The sequence below is a fragment of the Rhineura floridana genome, chromosome 3 (genome assembly GCF_030035675.1).
Source record: "Rhineura floridana isolate rRhiFlo1 chromosome 3, rRhiFlo1.hap2, whole genome shotgun sequence".
NCBI classification, from domain to species: Eukaryota; Metazoa; Chordata; class Lepidosauria; order Squamata; family Rhineuridae; genus Rhineura; species Rhineura floridana.
The window spans coordinates 42329107-42355109 of NC_084482.1; the positions used below are offsets into that span (position 1 = coordinate 42329107).

The window sequence follows — 26003 nt, forward strand, 5'->3', positions numbered from 1 at the left end:
TCAGTTCTTTTGTAGGATGTGAACATACTTTAAAATGTTAATGTGTAAAAGTAATTGCATGGCTAGTAAGTGAAAGCTGTGTTAAAATTAATTGCATGGTGAATAAGGAAAATTTGTGACCTTGTACCTTTTCCCGTGCACTAGAAATGTGATCATAACTGAAAATATTGATGGAAACAGAGGGAGAAAATGAATAATAATAAATTCCTGGGTTGGGATATCTCATAGAAAGAATTATTAAAGAATTAGAAAAACAGACTATGCCAGTGCACTGTGACTTGCTTTTCTAGGGTCGTTTGAATACTGTTAATTTTTAGCATTTTGATGCACCTTAAAGGTAGATTTTTTTTTTTTGGCAATACAGCTCCCCCTTACAACCAGGAATTTTTGCACAATATTAGACATACTCAGAGTAGACCCATGGAAATTGATGGACTTCTAACTAAAGTCCATTATTTTATTCTCTGTGTTGACAGAGAATTAAGCTTTGTAAAACTATGTTAAAAAAAGTTAATTGTAACTTCCTGGATTGAGATAGCTCACAGAAAGGAATTTTCTTTCCAGTGGGAAGTGATCTAGGAAGTTGGTTGTTGTTATTACATTTGTATGTGACTCAATGGCCCTCAGAGTGGCTTTCAGCTGCTGGTTAATAAAATTAAAAATTCCTGGTGTATACTCCCCCCCCTCCCGTCAGCCATGCATTTACAAGGGCAGCCTTTGTCAACCTAGTGTTCACCAGATGTTTTGGGCTACAACTCCCATTAGCCCTAGATAGCACTTGGCCCATCTGCATTATGGATATAGTGGTACTGATCTCTTTTACAAGATTGTTCAAATAATGTGTGCATAGAGTTCTGAACACTCTAAAGTGCTTTATAAATGCTAAGTATTATTAATATTTTATTATCTTTTTTTCCAGTGTAAGAAAGTATTCCATCTGTGCCATAGAAATAGGATTATCAGACAGATCTCACGTTGGCTGCTTTGTAGTGACAGAATAAATGTCTGAATGCAGCTCAAGAAAGAATGAACGAAAAGAAAAAGAATCCAAAAGAAGAGATGCAGGCTTCAAACTGGTGTTTGGTAGGATTTAAAAAATTTTTTTGGCAGAGTAAAAACTATGAATTGCTCCAAGTATTTCAATTTGTAAACTTCACAGGGAAAATGGAATCTGATATCCTTTTTTTCAAAGAAGGATCCCTTTAGAGTGAGGTACCTAAAACTGCAATACACTAAATGGGGAGTAACACTGCAATCCTATGCTCACTTACATGGGAGAAGCCCTAACTGAAATCAGTGGGACTTATTTCTCAATAGATATTCCTAGGATTGTGCCATAAGTGTCATCGAACACAGTGGGACTTACTTCTGAGTAAACATGTATAGGGTTGCACTGTAAGGGGATAATCTTTGTCGGAAAACAATATCTGATCTCATTGCCCCTGATTATTTCTGATCAAAATCCTTTGGGCAGACTATGCTTTTTACTCTGCTGCAGTACGATTTTTCTACCAAGCACCAATCTGAAGCTTGCCTGTCATCTTTTGAATACAGTTTAAGACAACTATGTTACACATTTTTTCTCTAATGTGAACAACTTAATATTTGGCATCATGGGCAGAATTTATTTCTGAACTAAATATTGTTATAGAATCAGAGTTGGAAGAGTAATCAAAGGTCATCTAGTCCAACCCCTTGCTGGTGCAGGAAGCCTATCCTTGATAGATGGACATCCAGCCTCTGATTAAAAACCTGTAATGAAGGAGAAACCACCACCTTCTGAAGCAATCTGTTCCACTGTGAAACAGCTCATACTATCAAGAAGTTTTTTCTAATGTTTAGTCTAAATCCTTTTCCTTATAATTTGAACCAATTGGTTTGGGGCCTATCCTTCACAAAGGTTCGTCCTGCAAGACAGGGAACTGTTATATCCAGTTTTCTAAAAGGTAAAATTGAAGCAAAGTCTTTTCTACACAAAATATTGTACATGTAGCAGCCAGTAGGTGTTTCATTGTAGAGCTTACCCTTTGCTATATGGCTGCTGATATTCACTAGGTTTCAAGTGACTATTTGTGTACTGCAACTGCAGACTAGTTGGTATGCTGCTCCCTGGCAAATATATGCTGCAAAGGGTGTATTAGCTTGCATAGGGTATATTTTGGCCTCCCATTTTGAATTAGTTCAGTTAGTAATCCTGTGAATAGTATAACAAAATGTTTGGATGTTGTAAAGCTCATTCAGTTAATTTTATTTATTTATGCAATTTTTAAACTGCTTAATATAATAAAAATATCTAACCACTTTACGTAAAATTGATAAAAATACAGTCAATAAAATTACCTAGAAACTAAATAGAAACGAACCAAAACTATGTATCACAGATAAAAGTAATCAGTGTACAGAACAGAAAATTGAGTCTAGGAAAGCTTGAGTAAACATTTAAGTGTTTTAAGAGGCATTTAAAGGTCATTACTGTCTCCACATCATGAATTATCAGATGGAGAATATTCCAGAGAATGGATGCTATCGCAAGAAGGCCCAGTTCCACATTGTCACTATAATTTGCTGGTCTTAGAATGACCAGCAGAGTCTCCTCAGAAGATTGTAAAGATTGGCTTGGTCTTTGATCTTGGTCTGCTAGATATCCTGGCCCAACGTTGTTTATGGCTTCTGCCAGTTCAGCATCTTGGCCCTCTCTGAATGGCTCCTATTCACATTATCTTTTTCAGTTATTTGTAAACTGAACAGCAAGATAAAAACATTCTTTAAATAAAAACAATATTCTGGTCTGACCTAGCAGTCTTTCTGCCTGTACTAGGCATGTGGTAGTGACTATGCTATACTGCCATGGTTGCAATTTTTTTTATCCCCAGACAATATCTCCCTACACATGTTTCTTTGAAGTTACACCCTTCAGCACGCAATAGTAGAAACACATCTACCTTTTCTGGCAGGAAGATAGGGACTGTATTGTCATACCTTCAGTGTATTCTCTGAGATGGGATGGAGAAAATGCACAGCTAGTTCATCACTGTTACACCCCCAGGAAGCTCTTTGAATTACAAAGTAAACTGGCATTAATAATTTGCTTACATTTGATTCCTGACCATGGTATGCGAATTCTTAAATGGTCTTCCCTGCTCTTCCATGTAGGTGTTCCTGCTCATTCACATTGTGCTAAACCATGACGTAGTGTGATCTCTGAACATGGCCAATGTATGGAGGGAATGTGAACTTGATGAGCCATGTCTTGACTAAGTTTTGTGTAAAAAAACAAAAACCATTAAATAGCTTCTGGTGTTATCTCAGAAGGGCTATAGTTACTGCTGAGAATTAATCCTGGGTTTGTAAAATTCTTGACAAATGTTGCTGGCTAACGCATCTGGTCTTTTAAAAAATTGCAGCCTCTCTCTATTTTAGTTTAAATAGAGTTAAAATAGACCTGCTACTGCTTTACATTGAGCTTAGTTATATTTGTATTCCAGACTATGTTTACTAAACCTATCTATCTAAGAATTAAATAGGTTCAGCATCTCTGAACAATTATTGTGAACAAGTGGATGGCAATACAGTCACATCCTAATATATTCTGACAGTTTTTTCCTATTCTGGAGATGTGATAATGAAAGCACCCTGTATTTTCATTGAAGTTCTGGTTTCATTTGAGCCATTGCAGCCGGTTCAGGGATTCCATGCACAAAACACATGGAATTCTTGTTGTTATATGCCTTCAAGTCGATTATGACTTATGGGGACCCTATGAATCAGCGACCTCCAATAGCATCTGTTATAAATTACCTTGTTCAGAACTTGTAAGTTCAGGTCTGTAGCTTCCTTTATGGAATCAATCCATCTCTTGTTTGGTCTTCCTCTTTATGTGTCCAAAGTATGATAACCTCAGTTTCATCATTTTAGCTTCCAGTGATAGTTCTGGTTTAATTAGTTCTAACACCCAACTATTTGTCTTTTTCACAGTCCATGGTATGTGCAAAGCTCTCCTCCAACACCACATTTCAAATGAGTTGATTTTTCTCTTACCCGCTTTTTTCACTGTCCAACTTTCACATCCATACATAGAAATTGGGAATACCATGGTCTGAATGATCCTGACTTTAGTGTTCAGTGATACATCTTTGCATTTGAGGACCTTTTCTAGTTCTCTCATAGCTGCCAGTCCTAGCCTTCTTCAGATTTCTTGACTATTGTCTCCATTTTGGTTAATGACTGTGCTGAGGTATTGATAATCCTTGACAAGTTCAGTGTCCTCATTGTCAACTTTAAAGTTACATAAATCTTCTGTTGTCATTACTTTAGTCTTCTTGATGTTCAGCTGTAGTCCTGCTTTTGTGCTTTCCTCTTTAACTTTCATCAGCATTCGTTTCAAATCATTACTGGTTTCTGCTATCAGTATGGTATCATCTGCCTATCTTAAATTATTGATATTTCTCCTTCCAATTTTCACACCTCCTTCATCTTGGTCCAATCCCACTTTCTGTATGATATCTTCTGCATATAGATTAAACAAATAGGGTGATAAAATACACCCCTGTCTCACACCCTTTGCAATTGGGAACCAATCGGTTTCTCCATATTCTGTCCTTATAGTAGCTTCTTGTCCAGAGTATAGGTTGCGCATCAGGACAATCAAATGCTGTGGCACCCCCATTTCTTTTAAAGCATTCCATAGTTTTTCATGATCTACACAGTCAAAGGCTTTACTGTAAAGCACATGGTGATTTCCTTCTGAAATTCCTTGGTCCGTTCAAATTCAAAGGCCCTTCTCTGCATGCCTACTCTGAGGGAAGCTGGGAGGCTGGCAACAAGGGAGAGGGCCTTCTCAGTGGTGGCCCCCAAATTATGTAATGATTTCTGTGACAAAGTGCACCTGGCGCCAACACTGTTATCTTTTTGGTGCCAGGTGAAGACTTTCCTCTTCTCCTAGGCATTTTAGCATGTGTTTTTAAATTGCTTTTTTAAAATGTGTTTTTAAATTTGTATATTTGTTTTTAATGTTTTAATTGTTGTAAACCGCCCAGAGAGCTTCGGCTATGGAGCGGTATACAAATGCAACCAATCAACATATGTTTGCGATGTGATTTCGGGTGCCTCTTCCCTTTCTTAATCCACTTTGGACAAATTCAGTCTCAGTAGCTTGTAGCAACTCTGTTGGTATGCCATCTGTTCCTGGTGATTTGTTTCTTCCAAGTATTTTAAGAGCAGCTTTCACCTAGCATTCTAAAATTTCTGGTTCTTCATCATATGGTTCCTCCATGAATGAATCTGTCATCCTTGCATCTCTTTTACAGAGTTCTTCAATGTATTGCTTCCATCCTCCTTTTATCTCAGTCAGTTAGTGTGCCCCCCTGTTGATTATTCAACATCCCCACTCTTGGTTTAAATTTCCCTTTCATTTCTCTAATCTTTTGGAATAGGGCTCTTGTTCTACCCTTGTTGTTGTCCTCTTCTATTTCTATACAATAATTACTGTAATAGTTCTCTTTGTCCCTATGTTCTAGTTGCTGTATAGTTGCATTTAGGGTTCTAACTGTGTTTCTATCTCCTTTTGCTTTTCTTCTCTCTTTAACCATGTTAAGAGTTTCTTCAGTCATGCATTGAGGTCTTTCTCTCTTTTTAACTAGAGGTATTGTCTTTTTGCATTATTCCCTGAGAAGGTCTCTGACTTCATTCCATAGTTCTTCTGGTTCTCTGTCAACTAAGTTTAAAGCCTCATATCTGTTCCTTATGTGATCTTTATATTCTTCTGGGATGTTATTCAAATTGTATTTTGGCATTATGTTTGTTTTGTTGTTTTCTGTAGCTTTCCTCTGATTTTCAGTATTATCAGCATGATCTGTACTGCAGTCTGCTCCTGGTCTTGTTTTTGCAGAAAGTATGGAACTTCTCCATCTTCTGCTACCAATTATATAATCAATTTTATTCCTGTATTGACCATCTGGTGATGTCCACGTGCACAGTTGTCTTTTCGGGCGCTCATAAAATGTGTTTGCAAGAAACAAATTATTGGCTTCACAGAATTCATTTCCCCACAATTCCTAGTTCTTCTCTGTTCCCTTCTTTTGCATTCCAGTCCCCCCTGATTATCAGCACATCTTGTTTTGGTGTGTGATCAATTTCTTCCTGTACTTCTGCATAATATCTTTCCAATTCCTCTTCTTCTACATTTGCCGTTGGAGCGTAGACTTGGATGATGGTTATAATAGGTTTCCTGTTAAATCTCATTGATATCACTCACTCAGACCTTGCATTATAGCTCCTAATTGCTTTTGCTATATCACTTCTCACTATTAAAGCAATCCCATTTCTTCTTAATTTCTCATTTCCTGCATAAAATATTTTGTTTTGTAGTTGCCTGATTGAAAGTGTCCCATTCCCATCCATTTTAATTCACTCACGCCAAGTATTGTAATGTTGATGCGTTCCATTTCTTGCTTGATAATTTCTAACTTTCCCTGGTTCACGCTTCTCACATTCCATGTTCCTATTGTGTGTGTTGCACAACTCCAGACTCTCCTTTTGCATCTGTGTGCATCAGCCTCTGAGTGGCTTCTGACCTGGGGGTCTCATCTTCCAGCACTATCTCGTGTTGCATTTTGGATACTCTGTTCATAGGGGTTTTGTGGTAAGAGGTATTCAGAGGTGGTTTACCATTGCCTTCCTCTGAGTTTGGATGCATCTTAGTCTGGTGTCTCAGCTTTGACCATTCCACCTTGGGTGCCCCTGCTAGGAGTCTAGCCTCTTGGTCTAGACTCCTGACGGCATTGCTTGCAGCTTTTTTGACACTCAAACCCCCTCACCACATTAAGGTGTGCATCCTAGAGGGGGATGGAATTCTTAGCTTTTCCTTTTCCCCACCCTTTTGGGTCCTTCATGACACATTGCTCACTTACCCTTCTTGGTATATTTGCTGATGAAAGGCCTGATTTAATTTATTTATAGTTCTAGACATTACTGCATTCTTAAACTTATTCACAAAATAGTAAGTTCCCATAATTTCAGGGAGATCTGGGCCAAAATCACATGTGCTGTTTAAAATTCATTATACTCAGAAATCATTCCACACTTCAGTAAATCCACATTACAACCATTCACGAGTTATCCTTCCTTGCTTTAAATGATACTAGCACATTCTGTAGCTAGTGCGGAAGAAGGCTTAGATGTAGTCCCACAGTTTAACCTCCTGATCTGCACCACTGCCTTTCGCTTCACTATCTCCCCTCCCTGTTCTCTGTATACACCGACAGTGGGACAGAGGCTCAAAAGTGCTTTAAGTAGCTGATGTGAAATCCTTTAAGTGGCACAAGTAAAAATGCTTTTCATTGCAGCTTATGTGGCCTATGTCAGGCAGATGTGGGATATCTCTTGGTAGGCTCTGACTCATTGTTTGGGGTTGGGAAGTGGTATCTCTCTATTCAATTTCCAAAAGCTGAAAGATAATTAAATATGACACATGCAATTTCTGTTTACATGTGTGTGAGAAAGTGAGTGCCATAGAAATATGCATGCCCTCTTGTTATGCCTACATAGACAGACATATCAGCATGTTTCAGTATGTGTTTACTTGTGGTATTAGTAATCAGCAGTAATCAGTAGTATGGCATCTGAATAAAGAAGCTTGCCTACAGTTCTGCTAATTCGTTAAAGTTCACCTCATCTGTTGCCTTCATCAGCAAGGTGGGCTTGTTTATTTATTTATTTTATTTATTGTACTTTTAGACCGCCCTTTAGCGACAAGCTCTCAGGGCGGTGTACAACAGAATAAAACCACATTAAAATACAGGTGAGTGAGGGTACAATACAACAATAAAAACATTTTAAAAGCAAGGTGAAGACAAAGATTAAAATAAGATTACAATTAAAATTAAGATTAAAATTAAAATGCCTGGGCAAAGAGGTAGGTCTTTACCTGGCGCCGAAAAGACAACAAAGAAGGCGCCAGGCGTATCTCGTCAGGGAGGGCGTTCCATAATTCGGGGGCCACCACTGAGAAGCTTGCAGCTATCAAGCTTGCCACAGTGTAGTATTTATTATTGTTTTATTTATAATATTTATAGGCATGGATCCTTAGAACTGCAATTGACAGGAATCTTGTGGAAAATGCTTCCATCTGACTCTGGCTGATTCTCTCCTAGTATTTTATTTATTTATTTATTTATTAGATTTTTATACCGCCTGACTAGCATAGCTCTCTGGGCGGTGTACAGCAAAAATACAAATACATACAATAAAACCCATCATAATAAAACAAGAACACATATGAAAAAAAAATGAAAATCTAAAATCAGTTATAACAAGTTTAAAACTAAATTAAGATTAAAATTAGATTAAAATGCCTTAGAAAAGAGGAAGGTTTTAACTTGGCGCAGAAAAGATAGCAAAGTCGGCGCCAAGCGAACCTCATCGGGGAGACTATTCCACAGTTCAGGGGCCACCACCGAGAAGGCCCTAGTTCTTGTTACCACCCTCCGAGCCTCTCTCTGAGTCGGAACTCGGAGGAGGGCCTTCGATGTGGAGCGTAGTGTACGAGCAGGTTCATATCATAGCCCCTACACCACATCCCATGCCTCTCAGAAGTGTCTGATGACTCTCTGGAGAATCTTTTCAAGGGGTGCAGGTGATACAGGGGAAGGGGTTCTTTGGCAAGCTCTCTTCTACTCATGATTCTCAGAATCTAAAGCATAAACATTTCTAACAGCATGTAAAAATAAACCAAACAGCTTTAGTGAATCATTGGGCAGTATGCAGAGCTGTGTGTGTGCAATTGGGACTTGCGCATGCATTGCCCTCCTCCCTTGCAGCTCCTGTGTGTGCCCTCAAAATCTGCTCCAGAGGGTTTGCAAACCCCTCCAGACTAGATTTTGGGAATGTGTGTGGGGCTGCTGGAGGAAGGATAAATCTCACTGTATTAGTGGAAGTTTGCACATGCAGTGTTGCATTGACTTTATAGAATCCTACTTCTTTAGGAGTCAGAATTTCAGCTTGCATTTTAATTTTTTATCCTTTATATTTCAGTTAAAATTTTAAAATGCCTTTTAATAGAATCATGCAAACCTGCGTGGCATAGTTTAATCCAAGGATTTTAATTTTCTGGCAGCAGAATTAATGAGTAGCGATTAGTGTAAAATTTAGGCTAGCCTATCTGTGAGTGAGTGTTGAGTCTTGAGCTCCATCCTGGATATAGGATGGAATTTTACATATGGAATTTTAATAAATGGAACTCGTTTCTCAGTCAATGGATTGGTCCATACTTGCTCTTTCACCTCAGGGCGTGCTCTAGTTGGCTTCTCTCCTCCCTCAGGATGATCTACCACTAATTATCCTTTGGGCAGGATTCCCATAGAGAAAGGGATAGAGCAGATGGAGATAATCTAAGGCCTGCTGGAGCTGGACTTACCCCTGACTCCATGCCAAGATGATCTGCTCCCAGCTGCCCTGTGGGAAGGATCCTGATGTGTTTTTAATATGTTAGAATTGTTGATTGTACTTTTAGAGTTTATAATTGCATATTACTTGTAAGCTGTCTTGATAACATTTACATCCTGATAGATGAGATATAAATAATTATAATAAATAAACAATAAACAAGTAATAGGAAGTTCCTGGTGGTGGAATGGAGTGGAAGGGTGATTTCCCCCCCCCGATGTTCCCTTTCCCCTTCAGCCCCCCCCCACCTCCCACAATATTACAGAGGTCCCAGAACCCTTTGAAAATTTTCAAGAGGGGATGCAGCTGCAGAGGGAAGGGGTTATCAGTGAAAATCACTTTCCCCCACTTTCACCAGTGGGAGCATCCATAAGCGTAACTCCATTTATAGGGATTTCTGAATGTATTTAGAATGGTAAAGTCAGAGATCAAGGTAGCATTAAGGGTTGCATGCAGGGATAGGTTGTTAATCTGTCAGTCTCATACCTTCAAAAGAAATAGCTGTTCCTGTGTTGATATAGAAGTCCTTTGCTGACTTCCGGGAAGGGTGACTTCGCTTGTGCCTGCTTTTGAGACGGGCTCCCGCCTCAAAAGAAGCTTATTCAGATATAAATCAGTCAGAACATTTTTTTTTGACTGATGAAATTTCTCCCGGGCAGGGAGAAACGTAGAGATCAACCTCAAAAGCCTGTTTTTGTTGGGAGGACTGGATTTCATTAATTTATGAGAAAAGGTCCAGCCAGCAATGCCGGACGGACTTCCGAACAAGCTCTATCTGATTAATGCGATACGTTTATCTTTTCTTCAAAGAGAAAACGGACTAACAAGCACCCTTCTTTCTATTATTTTTTTTACTTGGTTTAAATTCAAAAAGAGATTTGTCAAATGAATCAGCTTTAAAGAACTTCTGGGTGAGCTATAACTCTTCTCTGTTATTCACGAAATTAACAGCTTATCTCTGTTTCTATTGCAAAAAGCTGTCCTGGAAGTGCATTCTAAAGATATAAACAGAAGAGGGATTTCTATTCCGAGGAACATTATATTGTCTGGGACTATTCTCTTTTTGGTCTATTTTATTTTGATGAATCTGCTTCTTCACGACGCCACTAACTGTTTTGATGCTGGGAACTAAATTTGTTTTGTATTCTTGAACATAGAGAGATAAGGCAGGCTGCTCTGTTTATACTGTGATGTCATCAAGCCTGGAATATTAACCCAATTGTTGCTGAAATAAGAAGTGGTTCTTTATTTTTGTTTTGTTTTGTTTTGGTGGTTTTAAAAATGGCAATCAAGAAAGTGGCTGAGAATCTGGAAGTAATTATGTTTCAGAAAATAATGGATGAGATTGAGATAACGAAACAAACCCTGCGACAGGGCAGTAAGGAGCTGAAAATTGAACTGAGCAAAATGACGCAGGAGCTTAAAGAAATAGGGGATCCTGTGAGAGAGGAGAATGAGATCAGAGATGAGAAAAGAAAAAATAAAGGGAAGATACAAGCCCTGGAGATTGGAACAAATGTGGAATTGGAAAAAGATCTGGAGTTTATGGATATTAGAAATAAAATCTACTGTTTGGAATTTAACGTTATCTCTGAAGAAATTAATGAAGATATTAGAGATAAAGTTATCAATGGCTTGGATAATCTTCTGGACTGGAATGATGTGATGGAGCTTGATATAGAGAAAATCTATGGAATTAACTGCAGCCATGTGACAATGGAAAAACTCTCAAGAGATGAACCAGTGCATTTTGTAAAAAAGAAGAACAGAGATATGACTTTACAACAATATTTCAGCAACTTATTCAGAATTGATGGCAAGAAAATATTTGGGATAGAGGAAATTCCCATCAGACTCTTATTATATGACTATGGCTATGACAGCAAGATTATTATGGAATACTGATAATGGAAGATTGGACACTGAAATTACTGGACTTAACAGGACTATTGAAGATGGAAGATGGAATTAATATGGATAATGGAATAATGGCTATTGAAATTATTGGACCTAACAGATTTTGATGAGATGGATTAATCGATATGTTTATTTGGACTATGGTTATGACAATAAGTATTATTATTATTAACGAGATGGATTAATCGACATGTTTATTTGGAGAAAAATTGATAGATATATTTCTTAAAGAATTGAAACCTCTCTTTGACTTTTTGTGGAAAGAATAAAGTAATGTTTATGAGATTTGATGATTAATTAAGATAACTACTGGAGGAAAGTGATTTTATAATATAATTTAAGAGACAGGATTGTTATATATTGTAGACCTACAACTGATTTGATCTGTGACAAATGGGAAGTCAACATTTTATTTTTTTGTTTAATCATTTTTGTTTTGTTTTGTTTTTTGTCTTTGAATGTTTTATGATTTTGTTTTGTATGTTTTATGAAAATTTGAATAAAAATTATTGTAAAAAAAAAAGAAGAAGTCCTTTGCTGAGTCACAAAAGATGTCTGACTACTAAAGTGATCCAAGTTTATATATATATATATAAACTTAATATATATATTAACAGTCTGAATTAGATGAATGTTATGTAATCTATAGGTTTGTAATGCCCAGGGACTACATCTTTTGATCTTGCCTGTTTATAAAGGAATCATACTTTCAAAATACTTAGTGGTAAACAGTGAAAGGATAAGGCAAGCAGAATAGTTGATCTGAATGTTTGTATATGTTCAAGTTTCCAGAGGTATTAAGCAGAAGTTCGAATTTGCTAGTTTTGGAGCAGCTTACTTCAGACTTAACACTATATGTATTGAGATGAAATAGCATGATTTTAAGTTTTGCAGATATTCATTTATTTAAAATATTTATGGGCCTTTTATCAGAAAACTCATATAAGGCGGTTTATACCAGGGCTGTGGAGTCGGAGTCGTGGAGTCGGAGTCGGAAGCAATTTTGGGTGGAGTTGGAGTCGGTAGAAATGTACCGACTCCGACTCCGGCTTCTAAATAAATTTTGATTGACAAATTTTTAAAATATAAATTCAAAATGTCAAAGAAGCTTCCCATGAAGTCAGCTGTAGTTGAGCATTTCACCATAACTCAAGATGAAAAACATTTTGTGTGTCAGTGTATGACAGGACCCAGATGAAGACAAATGCTGTGATGCCAAGATCAGCGCATATTCAGGCAGCGATAAAAATGCTCCTATGAGAGCTTCCAATTTAAAAAGACATTTACAGTGCTTTCCAGGGCTGTGGAGTTGGAAGCAATTTTGGGTGGAGTCGGAGTCAGACAGTAGAAAAATAGAGGAGTCGGAGTCGAAGGTTTGGCGTACTGACTCCACAGCCCTGGTTTATATGATAACCAAGATAAAACACATTTTTTTACAAGATCATCAGTACAAAGAAATTCAATAGCAGCATAGAGAATCACTCCTAAGTCAGTGAAAACAAGTGGACCTTCAAGGCCTTTCTGAAGATCTAAAGCATAGCAGTTTTACAGAGGCCAGCTGGCTATGAGGCCCCCATGGAGAAAGCATTCTCCCTTGTGCCCACCATTTTCACTGAACTTAGTGGTTTTGATTTTAAAGTGCAGGGAGGTGCAAGTGGTCGTTCAGATAACGCATACCCAAAAGGTTTAAGACTTTAAAGGTTTAAATTAGAACTTTATATTGTGCTCAAAAATGCAGTGGCAACCAGTGCAACTGGTACAATAATGACATCACATAATCTGACTGGCTAACCCCCATCAGGATTCAGGCGGCTATATTCTGATTTGGCTACTTTTCTAAACTATCTTTAAAGGCAGCCATATATACAGCATACTGTATTAGTCAACCCTGGACACGATAAGGGTGTTGATTACTGTGGACAGGTGTTACCTGTCCAGATACAGCTGCAGTTGGTGCACCAGCCAAAGCTGATGGAACACTTTTTGTGACTACTGCCACCTGAGCTTTCCAAGTTAGCCTGAAATCTAGGAGCACCCACGAACTGTGCACTTGGTCTTTCAGGGGAGTGCAATTCCATCTGAGACTAGTTATGAACCTCTTTCTTGAGCAGGTGATTTTCCCACCTGCAACACTTTGTTGTCTGGATTTAACCTCAGCTTGTTTGCCCTCATCTACCCCAGAACTGCTTACCAGTATGCACTTCTGCAGCCTTCTTGGGATCAAAGGACGGAATGAGAGGTTGAACTGAATGTCATCTGTGTGTTGATGACACTGCAGCGCAAATCTTTGAATTACTTGACAGTATTTACTTTTTCTGAACAGAGACACATTTGATGTATGGTGGCCTTCTTATATGTTAAAAGAAGACTGGTTACTGCAGAAGTTGAGTATATATTCACTAATACGCAAAAAACCTTGCGGTTTAAGAATGTACCTATAGCCCACAGATATTTCTACCAAACTTTAAAAAGCAGGGAAATTGGGCAGCTATAGTGAATGCACCAGGGGAGCAGGAGACCTGACCTCCTCCCTGAGATATTGGACTGCCCTACAAAGTTGTCAAAATGCAAACACAATTTGGGTTGGTCTTTCACAGTCCAATCCACTTGCTGTGTAGCTTGGAAGAATTTGGTAACATGTGCCTCTGAGCATATGGTGAGTGGTGGCAACACCTGCCATCTCCAAAGATGGAGAATTATATTGTTGTATGTTTTTGGTGTTCTTCTTACTTTGCTTCTTTCCTGCGTTACTAATGTTTCTACAGAGAATCTAAAGTAGAAAATTTTATTTCTCTCATTATTCATCCTAGAAATCTGTGTCAAATTTATTTTTATTAATTTCAAAGCCTTTTTATTGGTCAATGTCATATGATGATGAAGATAGCCTTTTTTGTTTCAAACTGGAGGTTATGGTCTATTTCTATTTTGGGTGCATTAACACTTGGACCTGAAACTGCAGTTTAATGTAAAATCAGACTGATTACAATATGCTGCTACTTTAGCAATGACTCTAGTTGTTGGAAAAAAGAGGATGCATGTTTTCAGCCTGCTATGTTTAAACCACTTTATTTAAGGCAAGGTGTTCACGATCAATTAAAAACATAGAGCACACCTAGAATTTTGCTAGAATATATTTCACCTCCCACTGTTTTATCTTGTGCAAATTGAGATACTTCTGAGGTCCACTGGAGACTATTTTGCAGAAGTCAGTGCCATTATTCCACAATTATGTTTGGAGTTTTTTTAGTATAAATTTTGCAAAGTGTTGCTGTACTTCACATATTCATTGAAACAAAAGCAAAAGAAAATGATTTCCTATAGAAAACTTCACTAAAATTGCGAAGTAAATCAGACATATTTAAAGTGACCATCTGAACTGTATCAACTGTCTTAATAATGTTTGCTTCCTCCCGGCTAAAACAAGATCAGCACAGGACATATCTTCTTTCTATTATTTGGGCTGATTACAGGTGTTGCCACCACTCACCATATGCTCAGAGGCACATGTTACCAAATTCTTCCAAGCTACACAGCAAGTGGATTGGACTGTGAAAGACCAACCCAAATTGTGTTTGCATTTTGACAACTTTGTAGGGCAGTCCAATATCTCAGAGAGGAGTTCAGGTCTCCTGCTCCCCTGGTGCATTCACTATAGCTGCCCAATTTCCCTGCTTTTTAAAGTTTGGTAGAAATATCTGTGGGCTATAGGTACATTCTTAAACCGCAAGGTTTTTTGCGTATTAGTGAATTTCCCTGCTTTTTAATACGGGAGGTAAGAAATGGGATCCTGTGCAAGTTTGCTGAGAATTGATTGATCATTTGCATGCTTATTGAGTTCAGTGGGATTTACACACACACAGCAATCATGCTTAGGATAGGTGAAACTGACCATAGGGGATGGGGAAGGGAGGAGGGAAGGGTGGAAAGGCAGAGGGGAGGACTGGGATGGGAGCAGGCAGGAGGGGGAGGGGAGAAGAAGGACAGATGTGGTTGTTTGCATGTTTATTGAGTTCAGAGGGATTTACTCTCATGCAGTCATGCTTAGGATAGGTAAAACTGACTGGGGGGGAGGGACAGAGGGCTGGAGTGGGCAGGGAAGGCGGAAGAAGGAAGAGGGTAGGAGAAAGGGAGAGGAAAGCGGAAGGAGGGAGAAGGCAGGTCTGATCATTTGTATGATTATTGAGTTGAATCGGATATACTCCTATGCAATCATGATTAGGATAGGTAAAACTGACCAGGCTGGGCCTGCCAACCAAGACGTCTTCTGTATCTTTCACAGTTGGGCAGGGGGAAGGGAGAATTCTACGTTGTGGTTTTTCCCATTACAATGTTGCAAGAACACCAGCACTTGGCTGACTTTCTCTTCTCCTAAAGATACAGGATCAGTCTCAGGCCCTGAACCTGGCAACCCTACCTCCCACCCAAATTTAAAACAAAGCTGTCCCTGGCCACACCTACACCAGGCCTGTATTAAACTTTGGACAATCATTATTTATTTATCTATTTATTTAGTGTATTTATATACCGCCCCATAGCTGAAGCTCTCTGGGCGGTTTACAATAACTATAAACATTAAAAACAAATATACAAATTTAAAAACACATCTTTTAAAAACAATTTAAAACAATTTATCATAGCTTCTCTCAAAGCCATGGCTCAAAGCCAATCATGGCTTCTCTCAAAGAATCTTGGGAAGTGTAGTTAGTGAAGGGTGCTGAGAGTTGCTAGGACACGCCCTGTTTCTCTCACAGACCTTTAATCAGAGTGGCTGACTGTTAACCATTCTCTCAGAGGAATAGGAGTCTCCTCTCAGCACCCTTCACAAACTACACTTCCCAGGATTCTTTGAGGGAAACCATGACTGTCTCAAGTGAAATCAAGTCTGGTGTGGGTGTGGCCCTCTGATTAGCCAAGCCCAGCAGCTGTGAGGCTTTTAGAACACTGACAGTTGGTCCTTACTGAGCATGCCCCGTGTTATAATAGGCTTCCAGCCAAAATTTCTTAAATTAATTAAAAATCAACCAGGCATTTTTTTAACTTTTAAACTGCAGTAGATGAAGGTCAGAGTATGGGGCAAGGTCAGTATTAGGATTACAGGTACTCTGTGAACATGGCTGTTTTTTAATGAATTTCAACAGATTATGAGAACTCGCAGAAAAAAGTCCAAAAGGGCTCTGAGTTTTTTTCTCTCTTTTTACACTTTGAACTCTCGATTCTCTCTGACTGTTTTGTGTATCGCCATGAAAATTGACAGGGTTGTTAAGCAAGCGTTTCTGCGTTCAGAACTATAAGTTTTGTAAGGTTTTGTTTTGAAATGAGCTTATGGGAAGCCTCAGAATGGCATGGGGGGATATTTTCCATTTAACATTGCGGAATGTGAAAAATCCCCGCTGACTATAATATACAGCCACTCTCGTGGCTGTATAATATTTTTGTAATTTTAATACTACCTTAAGTGAATATACAAATGGTTAACTGAAAATTACTTTTTCATTGAACTGTTTGTTCAGTAATACAAAAAACTATGAAGACTTTGGGTGGTGTTCAGCTAACACGTCCCGTCAGTGCAAGGATTTCCACTTGCACAGTGGGACTTCTGTCTCCTATTCCTGTGCTTGCCCCACGTTGTCCACAAATCTGCGCCAGAGGGCTGGGGGAACCCCTAGAACAGATTTAGGGTTTGTGCAGGGGGAGGAGAAGGGAGGAAGTCCCATTGTGCAAGGAGAAATCCTTGTATTGATGGGGCAGTGACTTCATGCTATGTTGGCTACAACCCTTTAGTAACAAAACAATGTAGAAAGTTTTACCATAGAAACAATGTACTTAGGTCACTATGTACCTCTTAAACTGTGGTCTGCAGTACATTTTCAGGTGGTGTCTGAGTGAACAAGAAAATATTTGGAGGAATATGCTAAATGACCTTTTTAATTCCTTGTACACACTGATGTACGGGGGGGGGAAGGAAACAGGAAGCTTTGGTAAGTAACAGACAGGTGTTGCTAGGTTTGTGCATGTTATGTGACATGCAGAACACTGGGGTCAATTCTTTCAGTTGGAGTATGTAATACAGCGTTGCTGAATACAGTGGAGTTTTGATTTGGAAACCTTTTACCACCGTATCTGGTGGCCATAATATACAAGTAAACTTGCTAAAGAATACACAAACCAGACTAATTGTCTGCAATGTGACCCCATTTAAAAAATACTGTTCTTGGAGTAAAAGTCTAGCTCTTTGCTGGCTGCTTTATTTGCTTATACTATATTATAAAAATTCAAACTTGTAATTCTGCAATGGAGATATATTCCTTTGATGCAAGAATCTATTCCAAATCCCTAACCAGATTTTTCCCAACATTCTCATAGCATTTTGAACACATGGCCAGCGTACGGTTTTGTAGGTTTAGCTCTTAAATGCTCATAATTGGAAATAAGCTATGATTATGCAGTGGGACTGTTGAGAGGTAGTTCGTATGATCTGATATAGTAAATTAGTGTAATACATCTTGTTAATATAAAAAGAAACCTTAACAGAAAGCAGCTTGCCTATATATGTTACAGGTAATTTAATAAGTGCTACCCTGATCAATTAGCAGTGTAACCGACATCTTGATAAGAGGTTTGTACTTTGTATGTGTTCTTATAGGGCAGCAGGGAAGCCTGGGATTCCTTGGAAGCTTATCAGGGGAAAATAGAAGTAATGAAGGACAATATTCCCTGAGACACATCTTGCTTAGCATTGCTGTGCAGCTGTAGGAGCATATTGGGTATGTTCATACAGGACAAAAGCAAGGCCCAACAGGCCTGGCATGCACCATCACTAATAGCGCACCTTATGACATGTCTCAGAATCCTCTAATAATGGGTTCCTCATGAGAAAAGCCAATGTGGAGTGCGTTACCTGAAGGTAGAGTCTTTCAAAATCACTATGTTGGGTGATTGTACTTGTTTTGAGAGTGATGAAATAGTCATTTTGTAACACATTAACCAGAAACTGGGGAAGTGTGATATAAGATAATGTGGTTACTGAATAAACAGTTATGTTGTCCAAATATTATGCTACTCCTACTCCTTTTCAAAATTGGACTGTGATTTCTTTGGGGGCTAATGGATCCCACTCCCCACCCCCCCAAATTTTAAAAGATAGATTTTATAAAATCCTTTTCAGATTTTTGGATTTAAATGCAAAGATAATGAAGAATAATCCTGTTTTAGGGGACAAATTGCTTGGTACAGTAAATCTGTTGGTTCTGAAGTATATCTTCTAAGTATTGTTCTAGAGTTTGAATCTGGAATGTTTGATGGAGAATTTAAGCAAAACAGCAAACGATTGCTCATTCCTTTATGCATCATCCACAAATATCAAGCTTTAGTTTTGAATTTTGTAGTATTTCCAAGCTGCTTGTATTGAAATGTCTCCACAAGTTTGCTTGTAATGAAAATTAGTAGTTAATTACGGCTACAATCCAGAATTGTAGCAAATATATAGAAGATAAGAGATGCTTGTAATGTGAATTTAATTTTTGGGAGGGTTTTTTGTTGGTTTGCACTGCACTTTTTGGGGTGGGGGATTAGTAGGCTGCTAGTACACTATTAAAATAGTTGGTCCTTGTTATGGAGAACATGCCTTTGTAATCTTGTGAACACTTAGCCACTTCTGTTCATGTCTACTGCCTTGTAGTTCTATAAAGCATTATGGAAATAAAAACCTAGCATTATAGGACAGACTCTTGTGGGAAGAAATACAGATATTTTTGTTGCATTGAATATGTTTCACTGCTCAGCTTCGAATATGCTTTTTAAAAATGGGTCAGGAGAATATACCTATTGGTTTTCAAAGGAATTTTTTCATGGTGTTTTGAAAGTGGTTCTGGGAATGAGGATCTCAGAATGCTAGCTTATTTGTTTTAAGTTTGGACAGATATGAACAATTCATGTTTGGTAAAATTAATTGTTACAGTTGGAATCCTAAGGTGGATGTAATTAATTTTAAGCGTGAGATGCAGTGGTGAATGAAGCCCACTTCCTTGCATCCATCATGTATGCAGACACGCACCTCTGCATGGGTTCTCCTTGTATCCCACGGGCAGCTGTGTGTGTGACTGCACCTATCACTCCAATCTTGTTATGGCCCTAATTCTCACTTTAGAGTACGTGGGGGGAACCTGTGGTCTTCCATTGTTGTTGGACTTCAACTCCTATCAGCCCTAGCCAGTATGGCCAATGACCAGAGATTATGGGGAAGTCCAACAACATCTGGAGGGTCACAGGTTCCTCACCCTTCCTTTAGAGTCTTGCATTAATATACAGCTGAAGGTACTTAAATTTATTTGGAAGTGCATAGCATGTTATGTTATGGAAACTTGACGAAATGAATCTTTGCAACTGGGTTCTGTAGAAGGTAAAGTCCTAAACCTGATTTATATTGAAATGATCCAAGCCTCCCTGCGCATTCCTTGCCCTTTCCACTGCAATATGTGAAGCAATAACAAAAGAAAGAACTCCTCTCAGTATTTATTGAGTTGGGTGCATTTTCCCTGCCAATATGTTACACTAAGTACTTTTTGAAGACATTTCCAATCTATGGGAAAGCTATTTATGTTGGATCCTTGCTGCTATGTATTGGGTCCATTTAAAATCCTGGCTAGTCTATTGCTTTGCTAAGGAGGGCAGTTCAAATGCTGCTTATATCTTCTTCATGGTTCAGTATGTTCAGCAGAGGAAAATATAAAACAAGATATGTCAATAATCACTGTGACATTTACCAGTTGGCTTGAATGATTGCAGGTGGAACAAGGTGTGCTTCTTGCTAAACAATTGGGTAGAATATTTCCTTCCATTTTTTCTAATATCTCTGGAATGACAGAGACTAGAAAATTTTAAAAAGTTAGGAATCCAGGTCACTGGTTTCCTATATGGGTAATGGGTTGTATGCCTAGAATTAGTTAAAACTTGATTAATTAGGGCAGGGGTGGCCAATTTGGTACCCTTCAGATGTTGTTGGACTCCAACTCACTTGAGCCCCAGCCAGCATGGCCAATGGACAGGGATGCTGGGAGTTGTGGTCCAACAACAACTGAATGGTGCCACATTGGTTACATCTGAATTATATGATATACTCCAGGCTTGTGAGGCTTGTGAGTGTTTGTGATGTCACCATGCCAGTTACTTGCAAAAGCACTACAATAGCTTGAAAAAGTCAGTCAGCAAGTGTCCTAAGGCGGGAGCAGGAGTGCTAACTTGCATTACCTACCCCTTTGCAAATTATGCATGAGAAGCAGATGAACACTGGCCACTTCTCACACTTGCATAGAATATTGCAATTATAGGGGGGTATTCAACTAATGTATCCAGTCGGTGCAAGGATTTTGGCTTGCACAACTGGACTTTCTCTCCTCTCCTTCCCCTTTGTGTGCCATCTCCAAATCTGCTCCAGAGGGTTGGGGGAACCCTTAGAATATATTTAGGGGGAGCACAGGGGGAGGAGAGGGAAAGAACATTCTGTTGCGCTAGCAGAAACTGATGAAACACTACATTTGATACACCCCATATTTTCCAAATACAAACGTCCATCTTACTCAGAGTGCATCGTTTGACTAAGCAAACGGAATTTGTCCACCCTTCTTACCCTTGCTAAGGAATAATTATGTGACTAATAATTAACAATGGGATAGATCACATGTGATTGGAGAATAGGAGAAAAGGAGATGATACTGTATGATGCAGGAGTTAGCTCTCAATATTGTGCTTCCTTAACATTTTGTAGCATTGAATTGAGAAAGTTGCCCATAAGTGCTTACTGGAATATTTTGGGTTTAAAGTATTAGTGGTGTTGTTATGTGGGACTTTTATATAATGTATTCAGGCACTATTTGCATCTATAGTGTTCTGCCCCACCCTCACCAGCCACTGTGAGTACATCAAAATATTCTGGCTGTGTGGGTGGGACATGAGTCTCAAATGTATGAAGCCAGCAGCTGAGAAATTTCCAGGGTTGGGCTACATGTTTGGGGGAAGCAGGGCTGTGGAGTCGGAGTCGGAGTCGGGAGCAATTTTAGGAGGAGTCGGAGACGGAGTCGATAAAAATGTACTGACTCTGACTTCCAAATAAATTTTGATTGACAAGAAGCAATTTTGAGTGGAGTCAGAGTCTGAGTCGGACAGTAGAAAAATAGAGGAGTTGGAGTCTGGGGGAAGCTTAAAAAATCACTGGGCTATAACCAGACTGTTGCTTAGGATAACGTGAAGTAGCTCTTCAAGCATTTTCCATATGTCCTTTGTAAAATATTTCCTTCTACTTCCTTGTAAAAATGTAAATTGCTAAGGGAATTGGCTATGTATTTTAAATAAATTTTAAATAAAGGGTAATTACCCTACTGAGACACTAATTGAAATATCTGAAAAATGTTATTTTCATATTCTGTATACTTTGTACATAAATTTTATTGGTAATGCCTATGCAAATGCCTAATTTCCTACCAATTCCAAAGAAAAAAAGGTTTTTTTTAAATAATTGGTATGTTATGTGCTCTAATATCAACTATTAGATACCAATATCAGATATCAATAATATCTAATATTATATTATCAATATAATAATAATTGATATCTAATATCAATATTAGAATGAAAAATATCCCAAGTGCTATGAAACTGGTCTGTTATTTTATTCTTTATACAAGCTAAGTAACTCGAGGCTTCAGTTACTTACCTTGTATAAATAATACTAGAAATGGCAGTTTGGGGATGTTTTGAAGCTCTGTAGACTGGATGTACTGTTACAATTGGCCAGGTTTTGCCATCATGTGTGATCAATATCTTTAAAGATTGATAAGGAATTGTCAACTGCAGTATCTTTCCCAGGGTTGCAGAAGATAGCTCTTGCCACGTATTTAGAAATAGTTCTCTCTGTGCATCTGAAAGTGACTTCTGACCATATAATGCACCAGATCACAAGTCTGATTATGTTACAAGTGTGTGTGAACATGTCACTGGCAAGTTGCGTTTTGTTTTTCTTTTTTGGTAGTGTATTTTTCCTGTGACGTATGCACGGTGGTGGCAAAAGTCACCTTCATATGTATAGAGAAAACTGTGGATGTGTCAATGCGGATGATAAAGGGACAAGTCTGTATGACACAGCCTTCAGTTTCCACTTGCTGAACATTCACAATGAAAGCAATACAGAGTATAGCCCTGAGCTGCAGGCCTCTGGACCGCCTATCACCCCCAAAGGTGCCTAAAGGTGTCACCTAGCTGCCCTTTCCCTGCACTTTTTTTGCCATCAAAGGGGGACAAGCCTCTGCTTAGTCTCCCTTTACCCCCCACCCGATGAGAATATTGTGTAAGCCCCTCTGCAGGTCCATCAGGAAGATATTGTTGCCCCCGTCCATCAAATGCACACCATCTGGCCGAAACAGCTCCAACCTATTGTGCCCTGTCTCTGGGTGGTGAATGATAGAACCCCCCAAGTCCCTGAGGGCCTTCTGAATTTGCCTATTAACCTTTTTCTGAGTCCTGTCCATCCCTTTGGGTCACCAGTACAGTTCCATTGCCTTCATGGCAGGATGTCTGACCACACCAAGTGCACCCCCGGCCAGCAACGTGCAAAGGCCTGGAGGTCACTACACGCCTGCTCGATTAGGGCCTTGCCCTTCAACAGACCCAAGTCATTACCCCCAAGGTGAATGATCAGAAACTGGGGCACCGCCTGTTCCACAGCCGGCTGAAACAATGCTGTTAGGACCCCGTCCCAACGTATCCCCCAGCGGCCGAGCCACCGCACTGAGGCCCATTGACTGAGTCCCAGCTGCGTACCAAAGCAAGACTTCGCCGCCCTGTGGCCTGCCCAGAAAACCATGCTGTGGCCACAGAGGAGGATGTGCACCTGCTCCGATCTTTCCCAGCAGCCTGTCAAAACAACCAACGACACGACATCAGGATAAAGGGCAACAATTAACCACTGGCCTCGTGCATCTCAGCTAGTGGTCTAATATAAGCCTTGTACGTGTCCGAGGACCACCTGCCTACTGCCTGTAGCCTTTCCTTGGAGAAACCCAGGTAGGCAGGGGTGGAGGCCGTGCCTATCCTGAAGGAGTGTGTCCCGAACTTACGGGGGTCCACACCTAAGTTGTGCAGCAAGGCCTTTGCCACCGTCCAAAACTGATACCTGGTAAGGGGCTGGGAATCTCTATGTATGAATAGGTACCCTGACTGTGGCCCCTGCACCACCGCAAAGTGGTACAGGGCTGTCACCGGACATAATTCCTCCTGCTGGTGGGCTAATACAATCAGACGTCCCTTACGATGTTGGTCCGTTTTGGACCATCTGAGTCGCAGGAGCGCCACTCTGCCTTCCAGCTGAGGTCGGAAACCAGAAGGGCCCAGAGAGAGTTGTCTGTCTTATAACCCGCCACCACTTCCCCGATTCGGAAGGTCCTGAAAAATAGGGTGAGGGCCGCTGCATGATATAGCAGTGACTCAAAAGGGGAAGCAGATAAGTCCTTCCACTGTCCCTGCAGGCCGAACAGTAGTTCTGGGGAAAAGGGGAGGCGGGCATCTGGGGGGCATGGGCACTTGCTGGACCCAACCTTCTAGCATACGGCAGATCCTAAAGTCGCCCGAGTAGTCCTGAAAGCCCCGTGCCTTCGCTAGGAAAGAGAGACCTGAGAGCTTACATCTGATGGTCCTGACTGAAAGGCCCCTCAGTTTTCCCTCCGTGCAGAACTCCATAAGATGCTCCACAGGGATGGGCCACCAAAAGTGGACTGAGGAATTACCCAGCTTGTCGGACCAGAGGTGTATGGCCACGACAATGGGGAAGAACTCCAAGGAAGTAAGGTCTCTGGTTAGCCCAGACTGTGCCCAGTTCTGTGGCCAGCTGCCATGGCACCATCAGTCATGGAAAATGACCCCAAAACCGAAGGAACCTGAGGCATCAGAGTTCACCTGTAGCTCAGCCTCCAACAGGCAATTCCTTCTCCATAGGGAGACCCCATTAAATTCCTGCAAAAAGGTAGACCACACTGCCAGGTCAGCTCTAAGAGTGGCCGTAACCTGTGTGTGGTGGTGGGGTCGTGACAGGCCAGACATGGCGTCATATACGTGCCACAGGAATGCGCGCCCGGGCGCTATAACCCTGCATGTGAAGTTCATATGGCCCGCCAGCTCCTGGAGCATGGACAATGTCACCTTCTTAGACCCAATTATCTCTGAGATTTTCCCCCTAAGGGCAACCAGCTTATCTTGAGGGAGCCTACAGCATTGGGCCATGGTTTTGATCTCGATGCCCAGAAAAGTGAGAGCGGTGGACAGGCCGTCAGTTTTCTCGGCTGCGAGGGGGACACAGAGTTCCCCTCAGCACTGTGAAATGAGCCATAAGTGCCTTACTGGTGCCAGCGTCACAGGGCCCGCAAACAGGAAGTCATCCAAATAGTGCACCACTGATTGCAGGCCTGCCCGTCTCCTGACTGCCCATTCCAAGAAAGAGCTGAAGTGCTCAAAAACTGAACATGAGATAGAGCAGCCCATAGCCCTATCCACATAATATTCACCCTTGAAAGCAAAGCCCAATAGCTTGAAGTCCTGTGGGTGAACAGGGAGGAGACAGAAAGCTGACTTGATGTCACATTTCCCCATAAGAGCCCCAACTCCGCAGTCCCTAACCATCCGTACTGCGCTGTCACATGATATGTAGCAGACAGAACACAGGTCTGATGGGATGAAGTCATAGACCGACTCGCCCCGAGGAAAGGACAGGTGGTGTATGAGGCGAAATTCACCTGGTGCCTTCTTGGGAATGAGGCCCAGTGGGGAAACTCTGAGTGGGAGGATGGGTGGTGCCGGGAAGGGGCCCAACACTCAGTCTGCCTTCACTTCTTTCCCAATTTTTCCCCGCACAACTGATTCCATGCCCACCACCGACTTAAGGTTGCGGGACATGAAAGGCCGCCTGGGACCTGAATAGGGGATCTAAAAACCCACTGTAAAGCTTTGAGCAAAAACTGGGCGTCTTGGACTAGGGGGTAAAGACAGAGCAAGTGTTGGAGCTCAGCGAACTTAACTGGGCTGGGGCCCCTTTCCCCGAGCTGCACCTGCAGCTACTGGCTTTCTTGGGCCAGCTGAGTCCCTGTTCCCACCCCTGAAGGGTCGGCCCCTGGGGCAGCTAGTGCAGGCACGGGGGCCCCACACTCATGTCTGAACCTGCAGAGGCTCCTACCACAGGAGCCGCGGGAGCTGAAGTCCCAGCAAATCAGGCGGGGTTGAACCCCCTGCCCTGCAGGCCCGTGGGAAGGAGTTGCTGCAACCTGCCGCGCTAAGAGGTGGCTGCTGTCTGTCCTGTCACCGGCCACGGGCTTGGAGTGTGACATAAATTGCAGGATAGGTCAGCCTCCTTTTCGTCCCAGGGAAGGGAAGTGTCAAATGCCGCCCTCATACGGAACGCCTCATCATAGTTGAGCCATGCTGCCCCTTGGAACTCGGAGTAGCCTCGATATATGATATCGAGGTATTTAATAAGTACTGAGCCCTTCTGTGTCTGCTTCTGCATCTCCATCCTCATGTGTGTTAGTAATGTGGGCAACCAGTTAGCCCAAGTGTGCTCTATGCGTCGCCGCTTGGGTTTCTCTGGTTCTGCATCATCACCCTTATCC

At 40.7% G+C, this 26003-nt stretch overlaps 1 protein-coding gene across 4 annotated transcripts in view; it reads left to right on the forward strand.

Annotated features, from left to right (window-relative positions):
* Nucleotides 1–26003, forward strand: part of HELZ (helicase with zinc finger) — a 215500-nt gene that overhangs the window by 908 nt on the left and 188589 nt on the right. Inside the window, exon 2 of one of the 4 annotated variants that reach the window (XM_061615575.1) lies at nucleotides 920–1083. The exons of 2 other annotated variants lie outside the window; for them this stretch is intronic. The gene's annotated coding sequence lies outside the window, so the exon portion shown is untranslated. Of the gene's footprint in view, nucleotides 1–919; nucleotides 1084–1123; nucleotides 1947–26003 lie in introns of those variants that run through there. One more of the 4 variants, XM_061615574.1, reaches the window with a different exon arrangement.